At 51.7% G+C, this 26,703-nt stretch overlaps 1 long non-coding RNA gene across 1 annotated transcript in view; it reads right to left on the minus strand.

Moving 5' to 3' along the window:
- LOC124517683 (uncharacterized) overlaps nucleotides 1–26,703 on the minus strand; it is a 79,465-nt gene that overhangs the window by 11,019 nt on the left and 41,743 nt on the right. The window lies entirely within an intron of this gene.

Raw genomic sequence — 26,703 nt, forward strand, 5'->3', positions numbered from 1 at the left:
CGCCCTCCCTCCCCCACCACCCGTTCTCCTGTGAGGATCCACAATTTGATCGCTTTCAAGGATGTGAGGCAATAACCCTGCTTCAAAAGAGCCGACCCTTTTATCTCCTCTAAGGCTTTCATTCTGCGGGGGACCAAGTTTCAGAATTGAACCTCGGTTTGTTTCTTTAAAGTTCCTATAATGATGTAAGGTGTGGTGCTTGACCCTGGGGGGGGGGGGGGGTGGTGGTGGTGCGGGGCGTAAAAAAATCTTTTCCAAGCTTGCCGCATTTTCAACCACACTTTGCACCAAGTACAAGTAACAGTAGGGGCGCCTGGGTAGCTCAGCTGATCAAGCGTCCAATTCTTGACTTCGGCTCAGGTCACGGTCTCACGTAGATTCGAGCCTCTGCGCTGACAATGCGGAGCCTGCTTGGGATTCTCTCTGCCCCTCCCCTGCTTCCTCTCTTTCTCTCTCTCAAAATAAATAAATAAACTTGAAAAATTTTTTTAATAAAAATAAAATGAAGTGAAATTAATTAAAAAAAAAAAAAGAAGTAATTGTAACAAAATATTAACAGCAACAAGAAAGGCATGTGGGCCCCTCCATCCCATATCCTCCTCAGGCTCTGAATGGCTCTTAACATCACCTTGTGCTGCCTGGGGCTAAGTGACCCACAGCCTGAGCACTGGTTGAGGGGGGGGGGGCAGCTTACAGCCCTGAGGGCACGAGGCAGGCAAGTTGAGGAACAATTATAATGAATGGGGACCTCGAGGTGTGACAGAGGGGCCACCTGCAGCCTTACCTGGTGGAGACCCTGACTACTGATCTGAGGCTACACAAGCAGGGACAGCCAGCTTGCATGTGACAGAACTCAGCCAGGGAGAGCAGCCCACAGGAATCGGATACTGCTGTGAACTAAGAATATTCCTTGAGGACCCCCACTAGCTGTCAGACACAGTCTGGGCCCTTTGCATGTATCTCCTTGGTTAACCCTTACAGCCACCCATGAGCCCGGCGCTGTCATTCCCAGCTTTTTCCAGCCCGTCCCCACAGCCTCCCGCGGACGGACCACTTTGGGCAAGCTGCCAAAGCTCCCGATATGTGGCCACCACAAGGAAAAATATTGAAAGTTCCGGTCCTTGAGGTTTTCCTTCCCGATGCACATTTCTGGTGCTACCGAAAATATTTTGACATCTGCTCATAGGCAGCTGTAACAAGTACCTTTTCTCTTCCCCATGCTATGTGAAACGTGAAAATTAAACAGAAGGAGCAGCCCTTGCTGGGAGGACTGTTACAGCAAAACTTCCAGACCAGACTGTGGCCAGAGCTCTGCTGTGTGACCCTGGATAAGCAACGTTGCCTCTCTGTGCCTTGGTTTCCCTACCTGGTGTAAGAAGGGGCAATAACCAGACTGTTTCTGAATAACCAGAAATTCAATGACAATGTAATAAGGCAGGGCTCAGCAAACCTCTCTGTGCAGGACCAACTCTGCCACAGAAAATATGTAAATGAATGTAAAACATGTAAATGAACAAGTGAAAATATGTAAATGAATGAATGTAGATTTATGTTTCAATAAAACTTTATTTACAAAAACAAACCATGGGCCAGGATTTGCCTTATGGGACTGCAGTTTGCTGACCAGAGGCCTGGCTTCAAATCCCAATTTGTGACTCCTTTTCTTATTATTAAAATTTCTTTTTAATGTTTTTTTTTCAACGTTTATTTATTTATTTTTTTGGGGGGGGGGGGGACAGAGAGAGACAGAGCATGAACAGGGGAGGGGCAGAGAGAGAGGGAGACACAGAATCAGAAACAGGCTCCAGACTCTGAGCCATCAGCCCAGAGCCTGACGCGGGGCTCGAACTCACGGACCGCGAGATCGTGACCTGGCTGAAGTCAGATGCTTAACCGACTGCGCCACCCAGGCGCCCCTTTAATGTTTATTTTTGAGAGTGAGAGAGTACAAGCAGGGAGCAGCAGAGAGAGAGGGGGACACAGAACCCGAAACAGGCTCCAGGCTCTGAACTGTCACCCAGGTGCCACCCTGCCACCCGCAATTGTGCCTCTTACTAGCTGTGTGATTTGATGCAAGTTACTTAACTTCTCTGATCCGTGGCCTTCTCGTCTGCACACTGGTGTGAATAATACAACCTTCCTCTCAGGGCTCACGGAAAGACCTGTGAGTTACTGCCTATAATTCCCTACACACAGAGGCACCTGGTAAAGGCTCAGCAAACATCAGCCACTCCTGTCACTAATGCAAACCACTGCTGCTTCTCCTGAAGTCTTTGGGCATGGTCAGCCCTGACACCCGCAGTCCACCCTCCCACACTCAGGGTGATAAGGGAGCTGAAGGCAACACCCACCCCTCCCTCTCTCCGGACTAGGTGGGATCTGTGTGACATTCCTCAGGCACTCCAGGCTGCCCAGGAACAAAGGAAAGATAAGAAAACAAACAGTTAACTGATAACAATCACAGCCACGCAGGACAGGAGTCACCATCAGTTTACAAATGTCTTAGTAAATTACAAGAAAAAAGCAATCTTACTAATAGCCTAATCTCCAGAAACCTATAGACTCAGTTTCCTGGAGCCCCCAATATCTCCTTCCCCTGCATAGTGATGTGGGGAACAAAGTCAAGAAGGAAATGGCAGGTAAAATTAAATTTCTTTATAACCTGCAGCCCATTGACAAATACTTGAGGCAATACAGAGTATAACATTTCTCCAGAAACCCCTACCGTCCCATGTTCAGGCCTTACTAGAGGGAAAACAACCTAAGCTTGACAACAGCAAGGCCTCGGGTGTCTTAGGAGTCCTCTTTAGCAAATCCAAGCCCTTCTGGAGGCCTCTCATTTGCCTTTACCTCCCCCAACTCCATAGGATATGGAAGCTCTTCTGCCCGGGGATCCCCTTGCTTTAATAAAATCACCTTTTGGCACCAAAGACGTCTCTTGGCCCTCGCTCCGGACCCCATCACCCCAAAACCACATCAGTGGGCCTCTATGGGAAGCCTGTCTGTTTCTCCACATCCCTCAAACTGTGAGCCTCCAAGGGCACAGTCTGGTACACAGTAGGTGCTAAATAAACACCACTAGAATGGATGACTACGCAGACCTCGTTCCTAAGTCCCAAGCTAAACCGACCCCAAATATGAATTTTTTCCTCCCAAATAAACCTGGAGAAAGCCAGGCCAGGGGAAGTGAATAACCACTCAATGGTTGGTCTGCCTTAGACTCCTAAAAGACCAGAGTCAGACGTGGAAAGTGAGGGCGAGAGAGACACAAAGGTTTGCTTAACGCCACCCAGCAGGTTCAAATCAAAGACAGTAGGAGTCAGAGTTCATACCCAGTCTCCTTGTTTATTCACCATATCCCCATCTTCTCTCCCTCACTTAGCCAGCCCATGGACGAACACCCCTCAGTGGGATCTCACTGACGTGGTGGGCTAGACAGGTGAGCCGGGATTTAATGTCTTTGGCATGGTCATCCCAGCCAACGCTGAATTCCGCCAGCTTACTCCACCACCCTGCCCAATTGTGGATAGATTCACTCACGAAGGTGGGCTCCCGGGGACCAGGGCTGGGATGCTCACAGAACTCACAGGAGCAGCACAGGGAAGTGAAAACATCTGGCTTCACCAAGGGGTCCCTGAAAGGATCCCAGCTTTAGCACAGATGCCCCCTTCTCGGCTCATCCTCAGGATCCAGAACCTCCTGTCTGCCACTGTAACAATAAAGATAAATAATAACTAAATCATCAAGGCTCTATCACGTGACAGCTCTTGGAGACAAGATCTCGCTGAAGCTCACAACAACCCAATGAGGTAGAAATCACCCCTACTGCAGAAACTGCTACCTGCTTCCTGTGATCCCTCCTTCTTCTCCAAATTTTGGCAAGACACATAGCTTTGGAGCTCAGATAGAAATGAGATCTCCCAACCTCCCTGGCAACTGGGTGAGACCATGTGACTAACTCTCGCCAGTGGGAAATAAACAGAGGTGATGAGTTTCCACGTCACCTCCTTAAAAGGAGTTGCTAGTCCCCCTTCCACGTGGCCATGCCACTATTAGCAGAACAACAAAGTAAAAGGAACCTGGATCCCTGAAAGACTTCATGGAGATGTCAGCCTTGAAGCATGCACCTTGACCCTTGTGTGAGAGAGAAAACAGACTTCTATCTACTTAAAATTGCTGCATTTGGGGGCTTCTTTGTTACAGCTTCATATGCTAACTAATACATCCTTAGTACCCTGATGAGCATGTCTATGCAGCAGATGAGGAAATGGATCTCAAAGTGGTTAAGTTACTTGACCAAGGGAATGCAGATGAGATACAGCCAATGAGAGACAGAATAAAGCTGTGTTTGACCCTAAAGTCTGTGTCCTTCCCCCAAGTCACGGTGCCTCTCAATTACGAGACTCATGCTGCAGGGACTTCTTCAATGTACAAGGTCCTTTCACATACAACTAACCAACTAACTAACACGTGATCTAGTTGTGAGAAGGGATATTTTCAGAAATATCAAATACAAGCTGTGCTGTCTAGTTAACGATAGATTTACAACCTATTGGAAAATGTACAAACCTCTCCATCCCCAAAATGGAATCCCAAACCCTTAGACACTCCATTTCCTGGTTCCTCCCCTTTCCTTGTCGAGAGCTTATTTTCGCGGGCTTTGCAATGAGCATGAGGCAAAGAACTGTAGTCTCTATCACTTCAAGGAATGTACGTTTATGCCAATGAGACTACGTTTTGCCTTACATGGGCACAGGGGACTTCTGGGTAAGGCTGTGACTTCTGTAGTGCTCAGCCAATGAGGAACCAGGGGAGGGACTCACCTCTGTAGTGCTCAGCCAATGACGAACCAGGGGAGGGACTTACCTCTGTAGTGCTCAGCCAATGACGAACCGGGGGAGGGACTCACCTCTGTAGTGCTCAGCCAATGACGAACCAGGGGAGGGACTCACCTCTGTAGTGCTCAGCCAATGACGAACCAGGGGAGGGACTTACCTCTGTAGTGCTCAGCCAATGAGGAACCAGGGGAGGGACCTGAAAGCTAGGAGATAAATTGTCTGCTGTAACTGCCCCAAGTGTGAGTGGCCATCAGACACCTGCTCTTGCAAGAACTTGATTAAAGCCTCACTTCACTGTGCTCTGAGTCTCCACATCCCTCCTTTGATTGGGTCGGTGGACTTATTTCTCACACTAGTGAAAGCAGTTTCTTTGGGAGGGATTGCAGGCACATCAACAGGAACGCGAGACAGGGAAAGAGAGGCAGACAACCAAGCACGCATTACCCAGAAAGATGCCCTGTATGCAAAATAGAGCCCAGAGCAAGAGAGTGCAGAACGTACCTCAGTTTCCCATCAAAGGAGCAAGGCACCTGCAGTATTTCTCCCCCTCTCCCGGCCCTCATGGGCAGAAGGAAGCAGCCAGGAGTGTGAACACTGGCAGCCTTCCCCAGGCACAGGCAGATCAAGCTGTTAGCCCAGAGGGCCCTCAGGATACCAACCAGGAAGAGGGGAGCAGGTAGAAATAGGTGCTAAGGGCTAGGAGAGCGCCAACACCTTCGGCCATCCAGCGCCAGGAGGACTCTTAGCAGGCAACTGGTCTACCTCTTTCTAGCACAAAAGCAGCCATCCAGTGCCAGGAGGACTCTTAGCACACAACTGGTCTACTTCTTTCTAGCACAAAAGAGAACTCTGCACCAATCTTTGATTCAGGCAGCTTTGATTTCAAACTCATATTTGCTTGATTTTTAAGATACCATTGCCTGTAAGATGCACAGTAGGTATATAACAGCTTTTCTGGACTTAAAATCAACATTAAAGACACACAAAAGGCATTTTGGGTTCAGACCTCTTAAAAGGCTTAGCGGAAAGCATCTCAAACTCTAGACAATATGGTTCTGTCCTGCTGTCCCCATGAAAACACCTGCACCCTTCTGACCCTCTGTCCCAATCTGGGCTAAGAAAATAGAGGTATTTTGTTTGAAAACCTGTTCTGCCTCTGGAGTTCTGTGATTTTCTGTTTCCTCCAGCATCTTTGTCATGGCAACACAAGGCACATTTGCATTTCAAAAACTGCCCTCTACTCCACACCTTAAAACCAGAATCACCACCTCCCCACACAACGTTTATAAACAGGCAACTTCAACCCCTTTGTGTCCAGGTACCCTCCTTTTAACAAGAGACACATACAGTTCATTGCTCATTGTGTCACTATCTTTCAAACGCACATTTATTAATTAGATGCATTAGGGGCTGGCTAATTTTGTTAGGAGGAGAAAGGAGGAGAGCTAACATTTATTAATGGACTGTGGTGAAAAGACAGTATCTCATGGCTTTAGATGTATCATTTTATGGGGCGCCTGGGTGGCTCAGTCTATTAAGCCAAGTCCATCCGACTTTGGCTCAGGTCATGATCTCTCGGTTTGTGGGTTCGAGCCCTGTGTCGGGCTCTGTGCTGATAGCTCAGAGCCTGGAGCCTGCCTCAGATTCTGTGTCTCCCTCTTTCTTTGCCCCTCCCCTGCTAGTGGTCTGTCTCTCTCTGTCTCTCAATAATAAATGTTAAAAAAAAATTTTTTTTAAAGATGTATCATTTTATGCAAGCCCCACAGCCCCTCCACCAACAAAAGAAACTAAATCTCAAGGAGGTTATGTCACCTGCCCAAGGTCGGGTAGCTGGCAAGGTGCAAATCTGAGACAATGTTGGTAAAAGTGCCTCCTTCCACACCTAGCATTTTGTCAGGGCTTGCTGCAACAGACAAAAACAGAAACAGGCAGAGAGTGCGGGAGGAGGGGAACAAAAAAAGGGGGGGGGAGGAAAAGAAGGAAGGATTCCATCCCCAAAAGACCTACCCTCTTACTCATGCCAGACCACCTGATGCCGCCTCATGTCGCTAAGAAACCAGGGTGTGTGAACTCTGCTTCCCAATCCTTAAGGATAGCCATCCAATCGCCCCAGCAAAAGAGGGAGCAACTTCCCTTTTCCTTTCTTCTCTCCCTTTCTCCCCCACTTAAATATTCACCAGCCCATATCAGCCAGCCAAACTCCCTGGTTGCGAGATTTATTTTGTTCTCTGTTGTCTGGTCCATTTAATTTATTTAGCGTGTTGGTTTTTATGAGTATTGTCTCTCTCCTTCGCTCTGGAGCAGTTTTATTTTTAAAGTTTTTTAAATTTTTTTATTAAAAGACAATTTTTTTAATGTTTATTTATTTTTGAGACAGAGAGAGACAGAGCATGAGCGGGGGAGGGGCAGAGAGCGAGGGAGACACGGACTCCAAAGCAGGCTCCAGGCTCTGAGCTGTCAGCACAGAGCCCCATGCAGGGCTCCAACTTGAACCAAAGTCAGACACCTAACCGACTGAGCCACCCAGGCGCCCCTGGAAAAGTTTTAGAGAACAGCAAACCTGGTCTCTTTAGAATCCCACAGGAATCTCTCAGACTTTGCTTTCCCACTTTGGGATAATAAAGTTGGCAGCTGTACATTAAACTGCATTAGTGCGACTGTTGGGCAAGCCTGGTCTGGGTAGGACCACCTGAGGAGGCTACCGGCCACCCCACGCCTTGCTATCTGTGTGCTCCCAACCACTAAAGAATGCATAATTCCACCATTAGAGATTCATTCTTTTGGCTATTCAAAAGCCATCTGTAAAATCAAAGGACCTTGGGAGAAGTGACAGATACCTAATATCCAGTGCTTCCTCACCTTTTTATGATTTGAGGATGGGGGGGTGAGGTGGAGGAGGCTAGGGACCCTCTTGTTAGAAAAATGTGGACAGATGCAAATCCTACATGATGCTTGGACCCCAGAGAGAGAACCCCTGCTTGAATCTGTTATCAGTTGATTCCTCAGTAAGTAGGTTGAGAGGAAGGGTTATCTCATAGTGGCAAGAACACAGGCCCTGCAGAGAAAGATGCTGAGAAGCCCCAGGAGGGTCAGGGAGGTAGGAGGGAACCGGAGCTTAAGCAGCACGGAGGGTACAAGGATGAGAAAGATGAGAAAGAAGAAATTGGTCTGTTGGAAGATAATCCTGGGGCGAGGAGGAGGAAGCCTTTACCAGAATCTAGAGAGAGGGATAGGGAAAGAGAAGAAAGCAGAGGGCTGTCTGGACGGGGGCTGTGACCCTCAGTCCAGAGATGCGATGGACCCTGATTGACCCTGCAAGGGGGAAACACAGAGAATAACTATCTTGACCTCACTCCCCGTTCCTCCTCCTGTTATTGGTCCCATTTTACAGATGAGCAAGGTGAGGCTCAGAGCCGTGAAGTCACCCGTCCAAGGCCACAGAGCTGGGAAACGAAAGAGCCAACATTTGAACCCGATTCTCCGCTTCCAAAGTAACTCTGTTTTGTTGTGATTTGGCCAAGGCCAGTCTGCAAAACTTAGCTAACAGTGCCTTAAGCCCCCGAAGTGCCACGCTACCAAACAGACCGCAGGAGAAGCGGATCTTGCAAATGCAATCTATCAATGGGGTAATATGCATTTGGTTCCAGCTGGTGTCATTGTGGTCAGCCACTAAGCAGACACAGTCCCTGGTACGTCAGTCTCAGGAGCATCAAGGAATCTCCTGAGCCTCCAACAACTATGCCAGTCTCCCAGGACCAGAGGGAGGGACAGGTCACCAGCTTGGACCCAATCAGGATGCCTCCTCCAGTGGGGCTGCCGTGAACGCCCAGATGGTGGACTTGAATCCAAAGCAATGCCAGTACTGTGGGCACCCCCTCAGTCTTGGGGAGACTGCTTCCCTGAAGGGGGCTCACAAGGGCCAGAGGAGGGAGACGGCTCTGATCCAGGCTCAGCATATCCTGAGGATACAGAGGGGACCAAAGAGGACACAGGCCATGCTCCTGAAGCTTACAGTCCAGAAAAGCTTACAGTCCAGACAGCTCTGAGCTGTCAGCACACAGCCCGACGCAGGGCTCAAAGCCATAAACCGTGAGATCATGACCTGAGACAAAGTCGGACGCTCAACCGACCGAGCCACCCAGGTGCCCCTCAGTGGGCTGTCTTATCCCTCAGACTGTCCCTCTCTGAAGGAACAGCTATATCCGCCTCGCTTTGGGTCACACACCTATCCCCCTCTTTCTGGGGGACAGAACGGTCCCCAAAGTTGTCCAGAGAAGAATCCCCAGAACCTGTGAACACAGGTGTGTTAAGGTTATGGACCTCAAGTTCAGGAGACTGTCCTGATCACCCGGGCTGGCCCAGTCTATCGTATGAGCCCTGAAAGCAGGAAACTTCCTCTGGCTAGAAGCAGAGACACGCAGAAGTCAGGGAGATTTGGAGCACATAAGGCACTTGGCCCGCCTTTGCTGGAGGGACCGCATGGAGAGGAACACGGGCAGCCTATGGGAGCCAAGACCAGCCCCCGGCCGGAAACGAGAACCCCGTCCTACAAGGACACGTTACTGAATTCAGCCAACAACCTGAATGCGCTTGAAGTGGATTCACTCTCAAAGGCTCTAAAAGGAACGACCCGTCTACACCTTGATTTTGGCCTTGTGAGACTCCAAACAAAAAGGACCCATGCAGCCACCCTTATCTGGACTGCTGGCCTCCAAAGCTGCTCCCTTATCATTTTTTTTAATGTCTATTTATTTTTAAGGAGAGAGAGACAGAGCATGAGCCGGGGAAGGGCAGAGAGAAAGAGAGGGAGACAGAATCCAAAGCAGGCTCCAGGCTCTGAGCTGTCAGCACAGAGCCCCATGCAGGGCTCCAACTTGAACCAAAGTCAGACACCTAACCGACTGAGCCACTCAGGCACCCCTGCAGCCTTATAAATGGGTCTTATCCAAGATGCCAAATGTGTGGTAATTTGTCATAGGAGCAACTACACATTCCCGAGCTGTGACAGGGTCACAGGAAAAGGTCCTGGAGGCTGGGAGCCCATGGAGAGAGAGACCAGGAGCACTAGGGTGCCTGTGTGCGAAGACTCACCGGGGACATCCAGCCCAGCTGAGCCCGCCCCACGGGGGACAGAACTGATTCCGGCAGCTGCACCTGACCCACACCTGCACGGCAGACCCCAGGGCAGAAGCGCCCGGCTGAGCCCAGCCGGCCCCCAGAAGTGGGAGAGACAATGATCCTGCCACGAAGCTCTGCAGAAATAGAAACCCAGACAGTCTTGTTAGGAAGATAAATTAGAATTAATGCCCTAACGCATCTGAAATAGTAAGTACCCCATAAACGTCAGCAAATGCACTTTGAGTATGATCAGCTCCACGTTACAAATGAGGCAGCCGGGACTCAGGGCAGTCGTGGGGCGCGCAAAGCTGCAAAGCGGTACGGCTGGGATGCGACTCCAGCTCGGCCTGACCGCAGCTCTTCCCGCAGCCCCGGGCTGCCTCCTGCCCCTCGACCCCTGCTAGAAACAAATGTAGCTGCATTACTTCTGCGGCAGCTGGCCTGGGTGCTGCCGGGCTGGTTAACGGCCACGCCTGCGGCTGCACAGCCTCCTGCAAGCCCGTGCACAGGCTGCGGGAAGTTCACCTCCCCCACCAAGACTCCGACATCATTAGATTCTCATTTCCTCTCCCGAGTGGACGCAGGAAAGGCTGGCTGGGCAGGGACAGAGCAGCTAATGAGAATCGAACCTACCACTCAGCCCTGCCTCCCTTCCCCCTGGCTCTGCACCCCGAGAACCAACGCAGGGGGCTGCTCCCCTTCCTTGGTCAGCGTCATCACCAGGGCTGGTGGGCTGCCCAGCCGGGGGTTTGGGCCCAGTGGGCTGGAAGTTTCTTTCCATGTGAGCCAGCAGCGTCCTGCTTCCTGAACAGAATAGCAGTGACCAGGTCCCCCATCAGCACCCCCTCCAGCAGGAGGTGAAAGAGCAGACATGTGGCCCACGGACGGTCCAGAGCCAGCCGCCCCCACCCCGCTGTGTGGTCCCCCTCCCCCTGCAAGATGCAGGGAAAGAACGGAGCCAAGATAGGGATGTTCTTTCTCCGTTTGCGCTCTCCCTTTCCTTCAACTCCCTTCTCTGCTGTCTTTCTCCTCCTCCTTTCCTTCCCTCTTAATGCTGTGTACTCCCTCTCTGTGGACCATTCTCTCCCTCCTTTACATGTGCACACACACACACACACACACACACGCACACTCACACGTGGGTGCACACTCACATGCATGCACACGCGCACACCCCATCTTCTGAACCCGAGAGAAGGCACCAGCCCCCACCAGGTAAGCCGCAGACAGAGCGGAGACCTCGAGCAAGCAGGCTCCTTCGGGCTCGAGCCCAGGGGAGGCTACCAACAGCCTCTCTAAAGACATCGGCCTCTCCCCAACACGCAGCCCTGTCAAGTGGCAGAGGAAAGACTTTGGAAAGATAGGTTTCCTCCTCTGCCCAGTCCCCACTGCCCATTCCTGCCCACCTCTGCCCTCCGGCTACTCTGGGGACTGGGCCGACGGAGGGGGCTTGTAGGCTGCACTCACTCAGGAGGCCATGCAGGGATCTCACAACAGCCAGCCGTCAGCTTCCTTCTGCACAGACCACAGGACATGGCGTTGGAGGTGAGGGGCCGCGGAGCTGAGACGTCAAAACTCCCCTGGGCTCCACCTGGTGTCTCCTGAGATCCCCTTCCGGCCCTGCCTCTCTTTCAAGATCTGGAGCGTGGGGCCACGGAATCCCCCATAGCAGTGTGGATGAAGACGTGATGAGGGGAGAAAGGGAGCCACATCCCTGTGGCCTCGCGGTTAACATGCGGGGGGCGGGATTGTCAGACCTCTCTCTCCCACCACTCAGCCTCACAGCCACACCCTGTCTCCCTTCTGTCCTGGTGGGAGCCCTGTTGTGTAGCCATCTCTCAGATGTGCCCTCGAAGCCAGATGTGTCTGGCTCCTCTTCTGGGACCATCACTAAGGCTGGACTAACCCATCACTCCCATCCCGCTGGGGAGACGTCGTGGCAAAGGGAAAGGAATAAAGCCTGCGGGTCTAAGTCAGATCCAGAAACCACCACCCAGATCTATCCATGCAAACACCACAGGGAAAGGGAATCTAAGAAAACAGTGTCGTGTGCTCCTTTGGTCTTCCGGCAATTCTGACCGCAGACCCCATGGGGCACATCGGAAAGGCCCGGAGAGGGGGCCGTGTTTCCCCCAGGTGTGTGACGTTACGGGACGCAGCCGGTGACAGGCGGGAGGGAAGAAGGTGTCCTATCGACAGCATCCATCCTCAACGTCCATAATCTTAGCACAGCCCAGAACCACACCCTAACGCCACAGAGTGGGGATCCTGAGGCCCATTTTACAGATGAGGGCACTGACACCAGAATGGTGAGGTGGCCTGCCCCGGACCACACAGCTCATTACCAGATTCAGTCTCAGGACGACCCAATTCTTGGTCTCCACCAGCTGGGGGACATTTGCCCACTCCCTTCCAATTGGCACTAGATGCCTAGGCGTTACCCCCGGAGCTAGGAGAGGTAGGCAGCTGATTTCCGTCAGAGCTAATGGAAAAAAGAGCGAGCCCTTTTTTTATAACTAGAAGAGAATTCAACCGTCACAGCCAGAGTCTAATATCTCAGATTACGTAACAAAAGAAAGAGAGCAGCAAATAGATTTAATTAGGGAAGAGAAGAAACCATGTGGATTCCTGGCCGCAGAAGTGAGGAGGTGAAGGTATAGTGCGATTCCAGACAAAAGTACTTTTCTGCTAGGGATTTCAAATCCGCATCAAAGCCACCACCTAGAGAGGACCCGTGGGGTCCCAGCTCTGCACAACAGCCCTGGGGACAGGCTATTCCTACGCCCATTTCAGAGACGAAGGACTGAGGTTCAGAGAAGTAACAGGCTTCACCGATCAAAGCCAAACGCAGTCCATCATTCAACACCCACTCATCGGGTGCCGGATGTATTCCAGGCACACACCAGGAGCACCACAGGCGCTCAGGACAGCAGAGACGATCCGGGAGCCAAGCCTGCACCTGTTTCACACCCAATCCGCTCCCTTCAGAGCAGGAACTCAATCACTGTTTGTTGAATGGATGAATTCCTTCCAAGCTACTTTATTGCTGGCAAGAGCTCCTGGCCAAGGGCAGCTGGAATGAGGTGTCCCAGGCAGCCATCAGCAACTCATGCCCCAGAGACGGCTGCTGCTGTAGGAGCGGGGGGGGCTAGGTCCTGGCCCTGCAGCCCCAGGGATCCGTCCCCCACCCCCATCCCCTGTGGCCTGCGTCAGGCAGCCTACGAAAGGTGTTACCTCATGGAGTACTGACTTTTATTTTTTTAAGAAGCCAAAAGTGCAGCTGTTACAGCAATCGACAGCCAAGGAGAAGGGGTGAAAAGGCAGCCCCCCGAGATCCTCCAGCATGCTCCCCCAGCTCTCCCAACCCCCTGCGCTCCTCTCTCCGGCTGAGGTCCTGGGAACCAGACGAAGCAAGGGGCAGGAAGTGGCAGCAGAGAGGAGGTGCAGGCGATGTTCCAGCTGCTCCGATATAAACAGCCTTAGAGTGGAGTCCCACCTGTCTTACAGATGAGGGAACCCACGTGGGAAGGGGCTGGTCCCCTGCCCAATGTCACACAGCCACCGAGTGATGGCAAGCCCCAGCACGCAGACTCTTAGGAGAGCTTAAGAATAGCACGTGTTGTCGGGGCGCCTGGGTGGCTCGGTCACTTGAGCGTCTGACTCTTGATCCCAGGGTTCTGGGATCGAGCCCCACGTCGGGCTCTGCACAGAGCATGGAGCCTGCCTGGGATTCTCTCTCTCCCCAGCCTGTGCCCCTCCCCACCCACCATGCACACACATGCTCTCTCCATAAAAAAAAAAATTAATTAAAAAAAAAAAGGCTGCTCCTAAGGAAGACCAGCACAGCCAAATCTGAGCCCTGCAGGCGAACAGGCCAAAAGCTGGAGGACTAAGAAGTACAGTGCATATATCAACAGATATTGACTGCCTACTGTATGCCAGGCACAGGACATGTACTGGAGAGACAGGAATAAGCAGAAATAAACGCCCTCCCTGCCTTTGTGGAGCTCATGGCTCAGTGGGCGACACCGGTTGATCAAAGGAGGACACGAATGAATGTAAAATACCAACCATCACCAGGCTCAGAACGGAGAAGTACGGGAACCATCAGAGCAGGTACCAAGGCAAAGAGACCCCGTTTGGGGTTTCCTCGAGGAAACGACGCTTGAACTGAGACCTCTAGGGTACAGTGGAGTTAACTGACCCAAAGAGCATTTGGCACAAAGGGAGACACGTGTGCAAAGGTCCTGAGGCAGGATGTGTGTATTGGCGAGGGCAAGAATTTGGAAAAAGGCCAGTACAGTTGGAGCTGAGGGAGCAAAGAGGAAGCTGGGCATAGTCTGAGGCTGAGAGGTAGGCAGGGGCCAGATCACAAAGGGCCATGAAGTCCTTTGAAGACATTTTGTCTTTATCCCCAGAGAAAAGGGAGTCCGTTGAACTGTTTCAAGCCAGGGAGCGGGGTGGGAATTTCCACGACCGAATGATCCCACAATCAAGCTGCTGAGTTGAGAGGGAGCCCAGTGACCCGGAACAGAGATAAGAGGGAAAGAGCACAAATGCTAACACAGGGGCTCAGACAGCCTTACACCGCGCTCTCCGGGCCCACCTGAGGGGCCCAGGCGGTGAGGGGCGCCAGCCACATCCCACATCCTTCCTCGGGTGTACAGGGAGGTGTCACTCTGTGTTCTGTGGTTCCTCCAGAATCCCAGCAAGGCGAGCCCGGGGCGCACAGCACCTCACCAGCAACAAGACCTCGTCCTGCTCTGTGCCCAAGCCCCTGCAAGTCAGGTTCCACTTTTGGGGATGTTCAAAGCTAGTCAGGTCATGGTGGGGGAACTGGGTTTGGAGCAAAAGTCCAGCAAAGCAGGAGTTCACCAGCATTGCTGACTCACTCACTAACTGACCCATTCGAGTCCTCATCTTGTCACTCAATCATCCCTGCACCGCCTCACCCCTCCTGCCATTCCCGAGGGGATTCCTGTCACTGAAGGAGCATTCCCCTTGGGCACAGGGTATGCCCTCCAAGTCACATCTCCATTTTATGCAGGAAAAATCCTCATTCCAGTCCGGAGACAATGCAAGTCCGTTAAGGAGCCTTTGAGAGAGGGGCTTAAAAGCACAGATTTCCCCAGGAGTCTGGAGGGGAGTCTCAGCCCGGTGTAGCCTGCCTGACCTCAATTAAATAATCAAGCACAGCCTCCTTCCTGCAGGGCAGGCGGATTCTTGTGAGCGTGAGGTTGCATTTCCTACTTCAAAGTCCACTGCTCACCTCCTCTCAACTCCGAAACGCCTGGAAAATCTGAAGAGACATCTTGGCGAGATCAGAAAACGCACAGGTTTGAATTTATCAGCTTGAGTGTGCTCACCCTACCCACCGTCTCCTACCCTCAAAGTTGTAAGAGCTGCATTTATTGAGCACCTACTGTGTGCTAAATGTTTTATGTTAACTCATTCACTGAATCTGTAAAACAGTCCCGTGGGGTACCCGCCATGATCACTGCCCCACCCGTCTTATTTTGAAAGGAGAATGCTGACACGGGGCAGGAGGCTGGCGTTTGAACTTGAAGTTCAAGGTCCTGGTTATGACACTGCTCTGTGCTGGGGGCCAGGGGACCCAGAATTGGGATCCAGACCCACACAACTTTACTGTAGGACTGGGGGCAGGTCACCGGTTTCTCTGGTTGTCAGCATCCCCAGCAGGCTGTCCAGGCTGTGGCCCTACTGACCCATCCATCCTCCTCCCCCTTCCTCTACTCCCTCCGTCACACTGCGGAAACACTGTGCCTTCTTCATTGCTGGTGCCTGGTGCCTCCCTCCCAGCAGTGCCTGTCACCCGCAATGCCACTCCCCAGGCTTTATCTGAGCTCATTTTTCAAACCACTGCTTGGGTATCATTGTGGACAACTGTGGTGGAGCATCATAAGGAGGTCTGACTTTATTTTATTTTTTTAATGTTTATTTATTTTTGAGAGAGAGACAGAGGGTGAGCAGGAGAGAAACAGAGAGAGAGGGAGACACAGAATCCAAAGCTGGTTCCAGGCTCCCAGCTGTCAGCACAGAGCCCGACACGTGGCTCGAACTCACGGACGGGGAGGTCATGACCTGAGCCAAAGTCATGAGCCGAAGTCACACGCTCAACTGACTGAGCCACCCAGGCGCCCCAAGGTGGTCTGATTTTTTTTTTTTAACGTTTATTTATTTTTGAGACAGAGAGAGACAGAGCATGAACGGGGGCGGGTCAGAGAGAGAGGGAGACACAGAGTCGGAAACAGGCTCCAGGCTCTGAGCCATCAGCCCAGAGCCTGACGCGGGGCTCGAACTCACAGACCGCGAGATCGTGACCTGGCTGAAGTCGGACGCTTAACCAACTGAGCCACCCAGGCGCCCCAGGGAGGTCTGATTTTAAAACAGAACTGGGGGGCGCCTGGGTGGCGCAGTCGGTTGAGCGTCCGACTTCAGCCAGGTCACGATCTCGCGGTGCGTGAGTTCGAGCCCCGCGTCAGGCTCTGGGCTGATGGCTCGGAGCCTGGAGCCTGTTTCCGATTCTGTGTCTCCCTCTCTCTCTGCCCCTCCCCCATTCATGCTCTGTCTCTCTCTGTCCCAAAAATAAATAAACGTTGAAAAAAAAAAAAAAAAAAATTTTAAAACAGAACTGGAAGGGGTGCCTGGGTGGCTCAGTCGGTTAAGCATCCGACTTCGGCTCAGGTCATGATCTTGCGGTCTGTGATTTCGAGCCCCACGTCAGGCTCTGTGCTGACAGCTCAGAGCCTGGAGCCTGCTTCGGATTCTGTGTCTCCCTCTCTCTCTGCCCCTCCCCTGCTTGCGCTCTGTCTCTCTCTCTCAAAAATAAATAAACATTAAAAAAAATAAAAGAAAACAAAATAAAACAGAACCGAAGTGCAGGCAACAGGTACAAAACCCTCTTCTCCATCCACAAAGCCAACAACACTGGCGAGACGTGTCCCTGTTTGGAGTTTCCATTTCCAAGTCACAAACCATTCCAAAACTCAGTGGCTTCAGACGAGATTTATTTATTTTCCTCACAAATATATAATTTGGGGGGGTTCAGTGTGGACGACTCTGCTCCATTACATGCAGCACCCACTGGGGCAGGCAGACCAAGGGCTTTCATGACAGACGAGTGTGGGCTATCTCCCTGCTGGGACGCCAGCCAGGGCTGGGGGCTGGGGACGTCCGTTCCGCCTCACCTGGGCCTCTCCATACGACGCCCGGGCATCCTTCCAGCCTGGTGGCTCATTTCCAAGAACGAAAACAGGTGGATGTGCCAAGCATTTTTATGACCTCAAGTCATATACCACCATTTCCGCCATCCTCCGTTGGTCAAGACAGCCACCCATGCCCATCCAGGGTCATGGGGCTGGCAAGGTTCTAGCAGAGTCCATGGGCCAGGGGATGCCATCTTTGGAAAATAAAACCTGCCACAGTTTGCATAATGGCTTTCCTGTGATTTCCAGTTAATTGCTTCACAATTTCTAGTTACTTCCCCACATCTCTTTGATAGGAATCGTGGTACCATTCCAGGTAACCCAGGGTATTCAACACACAATGCTGCACTCCCAAAGGTGCTGGGTCTCAGGGAATATCAAAGGATGTGACAAAGGCCCAGGCAAGATAAGATCAAACGCCAGTCCTCCTGCCTTTTTTGTTTTGTGGGTTGCCATGGTGATGGGAAGGGCAGAATTACGAAGAAGACTAGACATTATCATAATATTGGAGCTTAGAATATCTAGGTTGGTTTACACACACACCTGCCAGAGACAATTGCCAGCACTCAGTATTTAGGATAAAAAAAAAAATCAATTAAATCTTTTAAGATTCTACTGACTAAAAAGCCTCTCACAGAACCCCCAAGAAACACAGCCATTGGGACCGTAGGTCACTTCCTCCGGGAGGTCTTCCGTGATGCTCCAGAGGAGTCTGTGTTCTGCCTCCTGGCTTCCCGGAGTAGATTTCAGTGGCAGATATATCCAGCTGGAGTCTAAGACCTTGTTTATTTTTGTTCTTGTTGTTCACACATAAGCTTTTAGTTTGCAACTGTCAATTCATTTTTTTACTTTTTTCTTATTTATCTAATGGTCCAAAGGCTTGCAAATCTGTACTTAATTGCATTTGAACTGCCCATTTTTTACGTGTATTTTACCACACACACACACACACACACACACACACACACACACACACAAACACACATGCACCGACAGGACAGAAACCTACAGGAAACAAAACCCAAGGGGTATAAAGTCAACTGTCAAATGTTTTTAAAACATTGTATCTATTGGGGCGCCTGGGTGGCGCAGTCGGTTAAGCGTCCGACTTCAGCCAGGTCACGATCTCGCGGTCCGTGAGTTCGAGCCCCGCGTCAGGCTCTGGGCTGATGGCTCGGAGCCTGGAGCCTGTTTCCGATTCTGTGTCTCCCTCTCTCTCTGCCCCTCCCCCGTTCATGCTCTGTCTCTGTCTGTCCCAAAAATAAATAAAAACGTTGAAAAAAAAAATTAAAAAAAAACAAAAACATTGTATCTATTTTGCACCTACTGTTTATCTATCGTTTGTGATGTTGGCTTTCCATTTATAATAATGCTCTCAAGCTATCTGTTTAAAATGCAATGAATATATTAACTAATATATATGATCTGTTACAAAAATTCTTGTATACATCAAATGCATATGTTCATCACATTTTTTTTATTTTTTTATTTTTTGTATTCATCACATTTTAAATGGGTTGGCTTTAATTAAGGAAATAATAGAACATGGACATGGTCACAACAGCACAGTGATGCAAGAAGGACTCAAGTTTGAGGAACACGGGGAAGCTTGATTCTTTCTCTAACACTTGGCTTGTTGAATTTTAACTTCTGGCGACAGGGGCCACGTCCTGTCTCAGGACAGGATGACTCAAAGGCAGCTGGCTTAGGGGGAGCCTGGGTGGCTCAGTCTGTTAGGCGTTAAACTTTGGCTCAGGTCACGATCCCAGGGTTCGTGAGTTCAAGCCCCGCATCGAGCTCTGTGCCGAAAGCCCAGAGCCTGGAGCCTGCTTCGGATTCTGTGTGTCCCTCTCTCTCTTCCTCTCCTGCTTGGTCTCTGCCTCTCTCTCAAAAGTAAAAAATTTTTAAAAAGTAAAAAAAAAAAAAAAAAAAGCAGCTGGCTTTGGGTGGAAAGAGGGGGCGGGGGTGGGCAGGACCAGGTGGAGCTGCATCCCTGCCAGGCTCCGGGGAAGTTTCTAGCGCCTTGGAGCCAGCAGTCCGCTTGTCAGGGTCCCCGCTCTCTGTTACAAAGCTGGGAGCAGACAGGGAGCAATCATATGGATCAAGATGGAATATTATAGAAGAGGCTGTTTAATGAGCAGTGGTTTGAATTAGGCCAGTGTTTATGCCTTTTTTTGTTTTCCACCAACCGTCATTGAAAATTGCCACGAATGATGTGTTAATTCTGTTCCCTAGCGGGTCTCCGATATGGCGAAGGATGAATTTTAAATTGTTTGATCAGAATTAGCAACATTAGTCACTGCAAATAGCCTTTTAATTTCCACAGAGCTGCCAAGGGGAGCAGAAATAGACTCGGTGAGGAAGGTTCCAGCAGGCAGATGTGCTGGCGGCAGATGAGGCCGCGTGACTTCGTGTCTCCAGGTGCTCCCACCGGGTCTGAGTCCCAGCTTTCGACCTCCTGGAGGTGGGAGGGTTTGCCCTCCCCCCGGGGCAGCTCTGGGGTCTGAGGGCGATGCCCTCGTTCCTCGTGGCTCCTGCCCTCCCTCCGGGCTCAGATCGCATCTCCCCAGGTCCCCGCAGGCATCGGCCGTAGGAGCTGCTGGGGATGGTCCGTTCTCCCCCAGCACTGCCACAGAGAGACCTCGTCGTCCTAAACCGGGCAACAGCACCCCTCTGCTTCAAACTCTCCAAACGGCTCCTCCTTGCTCTTAGACTAAAGGCCAGCCTCCCGGCCTTCGCACACAACTCCCCACCCACCTCCACTCCCCAGCTCCGGCCTCCCCGCTCCTTCTAGAACAGCCCAAGTCATTCTTGCCAGAGAGATCTGTCACTGTCAAGTCCCCCCTCCCCAGGCTTCACCTGAACATCCCCTTCTCCTTCTACAGGCTTGGCTTAAAAGCCACCACCTCAGAGAGCACCCCTCCACGGCCACCCCACCTGGAGGAGGGTCCCCTTCACGCCCATCTGCCTCGGTGTCTCATTTCCCTCACAGAAAATGCCAGCACACCTCGGCATTGCTGGGGTGGTTGGTTTGCTGCTTTGCTATATTTATTTTGTGTCTATCTCGTCCCACTAGATTATAAAGAGCATATCCTGGTGCCTTAGGACAGCACCAGGCGCACAGAAATCCTCCGTCGAGAGCGATGAAATGAACGAGTGAGCGGATGAACGGATGAACGAATGAATGGGTGGCCTCACTCTCCCAGGTAAGTTGCTTCTCCGTCGGGGACTGTGGTAGCTTCTTCCTCCACGCCTGGGCTTTGGCATCGGTTTCCAGGCTGGCCTCCCTGCCCGCAGCCTTGCTCGCCCACTGGGGATCCATCCTCCACCCCTGCGGCCTCCGGGGTCATGTTTCTTATGTGCAAATCCGGCCTGTCGCATCCTTAACACCCTCCAGGGGCCACCCAGTGCCTTTAGGACAATCACAAACCCTTCGGATCTCCACCCCACAACTTAACCCCTGCATGGACCTGGGCGACCTTCTTCACCTCTCTGTTGCCTCCACTTCCTGGTCTGTAAAATGGGGGTAACGATGAAACCGACATTGAAGGCTACTGACAAGATTAAAGCAGGTAATCCTGTTCAGGGCTTCGAACAGTGTCTGATACAGTATCCAGAATCAGCACTGACTCTAATGGTCACAACACCATCACCGTCATTGTCATTCCGACCCCAACACAAAGCTGTTCACGTGATCCCAGGGCCAAGAGCAAGGACATGGTCTTTGATTTCAACAATGTGTGTGGGTCATTGGTTCTCAGCGGGGGGCAGTATTGCGCCCCAGGGACTGTTGGCAATTTGGTCATTTGGTTGTCACCACTACGGAAAGAGGCAAACAGTGAGTAGAGGCCAGGGATGCCGCTAACCCGCCTACAAGTGCGCAGGACCCCCCCCCCCACCCCCCGCAACAGAGAGTGACCCAGCCCCAAGCGACGAGGGCACAAGACTGAGAAACCACAATGTGTGTCAAAAAGAAAGTGCTGGTAAGACATGGTCTGAAGACTGGCATTTTTGTTAGTGGTGACGCATACATTTTTAAGACTGTCTTTTAAAAAATACCAGCCTGTTATTGAAAAGAATCTGTACACAACCAGACATCGACTCCTACTGATTCTGCTCTAAAACACACCTGCACCTTGGGGCGCCCGGGGGGCTCAGTCGGTTAGGCGTCCGACTTCAGCTCAGGTCACGATCTCGCGGTCCGTGAGTTCGAGCCCCGAGTCAGGCTCTGTGCTGATGGCTCAGAGCCTGGAGCCTGCCTCGGATTCTGTGTCTCCCTCTCTCTCTGCCCCTCCCTCACTCATGCTCTCTCTCTCTCTCTCAAAAATAAACAAACAGTAAAAATAATTTTTTTCAATAAATAAATAAAACACACCTGCATCTTGAAGTTAGACATTGGCTCTCCCGCTCTACCACCGCCGGCCACCATCACCCCACACCTGTAGGACACCTGCTGCCTCCATGATTCTGGGGGCACCTGGGTGGCTCAGTCGGTTAAGCGTCCACTCTTGATCTCATCTCAGGTCATGATCCCACGGTTCATGGGATGGAGCCCCACAGTGCGTTCTGTGCTGACAGTGCAGAGCCTGCTTGGGATTCTTTCCCTCTTCCTGTCTCTGTCCCTCCCCAGCTGGTGCTGTTTCTCTCCGTCTATCAAAAAAATAATCTTTTAAAACACAAAAATTAAAAAATAAAAGCATAATTCTGGTCAAGCCACTCCACCTGCTTAAAATCCTTCAATGTACTCGTCCATCCTACTTAGAATAAAATCTAAACTCCCACAAGCCACTGTATGACTGTTCCCTGCCTCCTTGTTCTGCTTCATCTTACGATGTCCTGTCTTCCTCACTCGCTACTTTTTATCCATTGCTAGAATAAGCTCTTGTGTGCCCAGCCCCAGGGCCTTTGCACATGCCGTCTCCCTTTCCCCAACACTCCCATGACTGACTACATCTCACCCTCTAGGCTTCACATAAGTCTCCCTTCATAAAAGAGACTTCTTCCGATCACTCCTGCAAGAGCAGTTTCCCACCCCCCTTGACTCTAACACAGGGCATGTTACCCCAAAGAGCACTTATTAAGACATTGTTTTTCTGTGCTTATTGATTGTTTTTGTCTGTTTCCTGCATTAGACCAAAAGCTACTTGCTATGGGACTCTGTCTCCCCCCGGACTCCCCCACTACAACAACACTGCCCACCTCACACACAGATTCACTGAACGTTCCCCACACCACGTGAGGTAAGCAGTCTCCCCCCATACCATCGATGCGAAAACTGAGCCTCAGAAAGGCAAGGAAGTCGTTCAGTGCCCACGGCAGAGCCAGGATCCAAGCTCAGGTGTCTGTGACCCCAAAGCCCAAACCTTTCCCAAAGCGTCCTGTTAGAAATGGAAGACGTTTTGGCACGAGGTCAGACCCACTTTGAACCTCTCTTTCTCATCATCTGCAAACTCAAACATAACTACATGCCAGCTCTTCAAGGCAGCTTCTGGGTATAGAACACCGGCCTCCGTGAAGAGGGGGAGGCGGCTATGGGAAATGTCATCATCTTTCTCCTTTTCCCAGAAAAAGCGGGCTCAGCAACGCTGCTCTGTGCAGTGGCAGTCGCTGACAGTTATAAACCACAGCAGTTTCCAGCTCTTTGCAAAACACACGGGAGCATCAGTCTCCTGGCTTGCGAGAGTCAAAACGTGGCAATGGCCCCCCAGTTCCGTGCGAGACAGCGGGGGGTGCTCCTGAAGGCACAGCCCAGCCCAGCCCCTAACAGAGCCCACTGGTCAGAAGGGCTCGACCCATTGCCCAGGTACTCACAAGCCATCACCTCTGCCTCCTAGATGACTGGCTTATTTATTTGGCTCCCGATCTACGGTCTAGTGTCCTCTCTCCAGACTATAAACTCCACGGCAATAGGGATCTCTGTTTACTATGTAGCAGGAGTCTCGGCAAATATTTCCGCAATGCACCAAATGACTAGTCCTGAGGTCCCACCATTACGCCCAAGTATGAGAGCATCCCTGCAGACATAGCCACTTGTTCCCACCCAACAGGCAGGTTACGTCCACGTGTCGCTCTGTGAACGTGGCTTTCCCAGGAGCGGTGGCGACATGCCAGGTAGGGGACACAACGGGTGGTTATGAGACCGTCTGCATCAGAACCCCGGCTCCCACAGTCCCCGCCTACAGGCTGTGCAGCTCTAAGCAAGTCACATAACCTCTCTGGGCCTATAAAATGGATGTGGGAGACAAACTAACAGCCCCCAAGGGGTCCATATCCTAATCCCCAGAATCTACGAATATGTTACCTTGGTGGCAAAAGAGAACGTGTTGATGTGTTTAAGTGAAGGGTTCTAGGATGCGGAGATGACCTCAGATTACCCGATGGCCAGGGAAATCGCAAGGGTCCTTGAGAGGAGGCAGGAGGGTCAGAGTCAGAGAAGAAAGAACTGTGAGGGTACAATGCTGCTGGCTTTGAAGATGGAGGAAGTGGCCACAAGCCAAGGAGTGCGGGTGGAGAAGCTGGGAAAGGGGAAGAAACAGACTCTCCCGGGGGGTCCCCCGGAAGGAGCACAGCACTGCTGACACCCTGGTTTTAGTCCAGGGACACATTTCGGACTTCTGACCTCCAGAACCGTATCATAATAACTGTGTTGTCCAGGCCGCCGAGCGTGTGATTTCTGTCGCCACAGAAAGCTAAGACCAAAGGCAGAAATAACGGTACCTGCCTCCTGGTGGTGTGGGAGAAATTAAACGGCATAGCGGCCACAGAGTGCTTAGCACAGTACCCGGCACATGGCAGGTGCTCAATCAGGGTTACTCAGTACTGTCACACCAAGGGTCTGCCTTCTCCACCCTTCTGCTGTCACCCACCCGCCAGGGACAACGTCATTCTCCAAGGAGGCCGGGACTCACCTCCCCTCCATCTGGTACCCGTCTGGGCACCTGTGTCCCGCAGCTAATTCCCTTAAATAAACACCGAGGGCTTTAAAGTCAAACAAGCTGGGGGCGCCTGGGTGGCTCAGTCGGTTAAGCGTCCGACTTCAGCTCAGGTCATGATCTCACAGTCTGTGAGTTCGAGACCCGCATCGGGGTCTGTGCTGACAGCTCGGAGCCTGGAGCCTGCTTCAGATTCTGTGTCTCCCTCTCTCTCTGCCCCTCCCCTGCTCATGCTCTGTGTCTCTCTGTCTCAAAAATAAATAAACGTTTAAAAAAAAATTTTTTTTTTAAATAAAGTCAAACAAGCTGGAGTTAAAGTCCCGGTGCTGCCATTTCTTCGTCGTGCAGTCGTGGGCAAACTTCTTGACGTTTGTCCGCCTCGTCACACCTCCCTCAGGGCATCGCCGTGAAGCCGAGAGGAATCATGCCACGGAGGACCCAGCAGCCCAAAAATGGTGCTCTTATTATTACCATCACCCACAAAGAAGGGGCTGCTCGAGAAGGTGGTGAGTTCCCTGGCACGAGAGGGGGCCGACCTACGTCCTGCCACCGACTCATCCCCGGACACCCACACATTAGACGGTGGAGGGCAAGACCGGTATAAAATGTCAGAGTAGAACGGACAAGGGAGAGGGAGGTATATTCCAAGCCGGTGCCCCCATGTTACAGAGCGTTAAACTGGAGGCTACAGTGAGGAAGCAGAGGCCTGGCCAAGAGCCTTGCCCTCCCACCTTTCTGAACCGCGAGCGCTGTGTTCCGTGGGTGCTCCCCACCCCCACCCCCCCTGCAACAACCGCACCCCCAGCCAACTGTCTCCTGTTAATATTAACGTGGTGGAAAATTAAGCCAGGCTCACGCACGTTGCTTTCCAGGCTATGAGCCCCGGGCTGTGCCAAGCACTCTTTCACCACCAGGTGCCACTGGCTTCAGACAGACTACCAAGGCCTGAGTTAGGGGAAAAGGCGAGGTCTGACCTGTCTGAGGATGGGCAAGGAAGACAACAGGGAGGTCACACACGGGGAAAGCTCCCGAGCCACAGCCAAGAGGGCTATGCTTCCTCTTGATAGAGCCCCCTGCACTCTGAATCCTCAGCCCAGAGGCTCCCCTCTCGCCTTCCAGGAAGAATCATCACAACATCACCACCATCACCATCTTCATGCCAGCCTCCCCTTCAAAGGTCCACTGTCCAGTGGAGAAGCTCCTAGAATAAACAGCGAACAGACGAGCACTGGGACAGAGACCCCCAGTGAGGAACTGAGCGCAGGGGGTGAAGGAGAGCCTCCCTGGGAGAGTTGCAGGCTCTCCCTTGAGTGGAGAGCCAATAACCAGTACTGGCACAAGCACAGGGTACCAACTGACCACCTTTGCTTGGAATCACGTGACAGGCACTGTGCCAAGGCTCTGGAGTCCAGAACTCAGGTCCTGGCTTGGCTCTAAGCACGTGACCTGAAGGCAGAGTATTGCTGTTTGTGGCTGGGTCATTCTTTGTGGTGGGAGCGTCCTATGTGCTGGAAGATGCTTTTCAGGACCCCTGGCCTCCACCCGCTAGTATCGCTCATCCTGCCTGCCCCCCAAAGTTTCTCCTGACATTGCCAAATGTCCCGGGGGCCGGGAAGAACGAGCGCAAAATCACCCCTGGTGATTCTGAAGGTCGAGAACCTTCAGGAACTAATAAGTCACTCACTGTGTCTGCTTTGGCGGGACAGATAATAAGTCACTTAACCTTTTAGTCTTGACTCTTCATCTGTTAAATGGCATTCGGAGCGTGGGTCCCCCACGTGGCCTGCTTGATTCTGAACCATGCCTCCACCAATTAATTGCTACTTCCATGGTCTCCTCCTCTGTACGGCGGAGACAATACTCATGCCCACCACACAGAGTCACTGTAAGAATTCAGGAGATGATGCATGGAGAGTGCTTAGCTCCACAAGAGCCCCCTAAGTGTGAGCTACTATTCTCGTTATTACTACGCGACTCCCAGACAGAGACCAAGGATTTATGTGAACACAGGCTCCCAACACAGGCTCTCATCTCAGATACAGACCTCTCTGCCCTTTCTCCGCAGCTCAGCCGAAACTTCCGTGGCCAAGTTCCCGGGGAACCACAGCAGGGCAGACAGAGCCCCTGGAGTTCACCTCCAAGCACTGGGCGGAGAAAAGTCTCTGATCCCCAGAGCCCTGCTCCCTGCCGACCTGTAGGAGTTAACAGTGCAGTATCCCCAGCCTGGGCTCCAGCCCTAGGAAAGAGACGCGGCAAACTGTCCAAGGTTTGAATATCCTGTGTCTGTTCACCATTATCGTCATGGTGCCTTTGGCCAGTGTGTTAATGCTTTTTACCCAGAGACCTGACAGCCACCCAGTCTGGGCCCAGCCACAGTCCCACGCCACGGTGGACGTGATACAGGAAGTGGTTTCAAGAGGTGAAAGATGCAGAGAAAGAGCACACGAACTCTGGACCGTGGAAATAATCCTTCAGAGGCAGGAAAAAAAAAAAAAAGGATGCTGCTTTCTTCTCAGTCTCAAGGAAGTCTCTCCTGGTCTCTGACAAGGATGGATGGGTGCAGGAGAAAGGAAGTGGTTTTGTGCTCAA

This window comes from Lynx rufus, unplaced genomic scaffold (assembly GCF_022079265.1).
Source record: "Lynx rufus isolate CCGP_SWC_20201006 ecotype Redwood Valley unplaced genomic scaffold, mLynRuf1.p SCAF_23, whole genome shotgun sequence".
NCBI classification, from domain to species: Eukaryota; Metazoa; Chordata; class Mammalia; order Carnivora; family Felidae; genus Lynx; species Lynx rufus.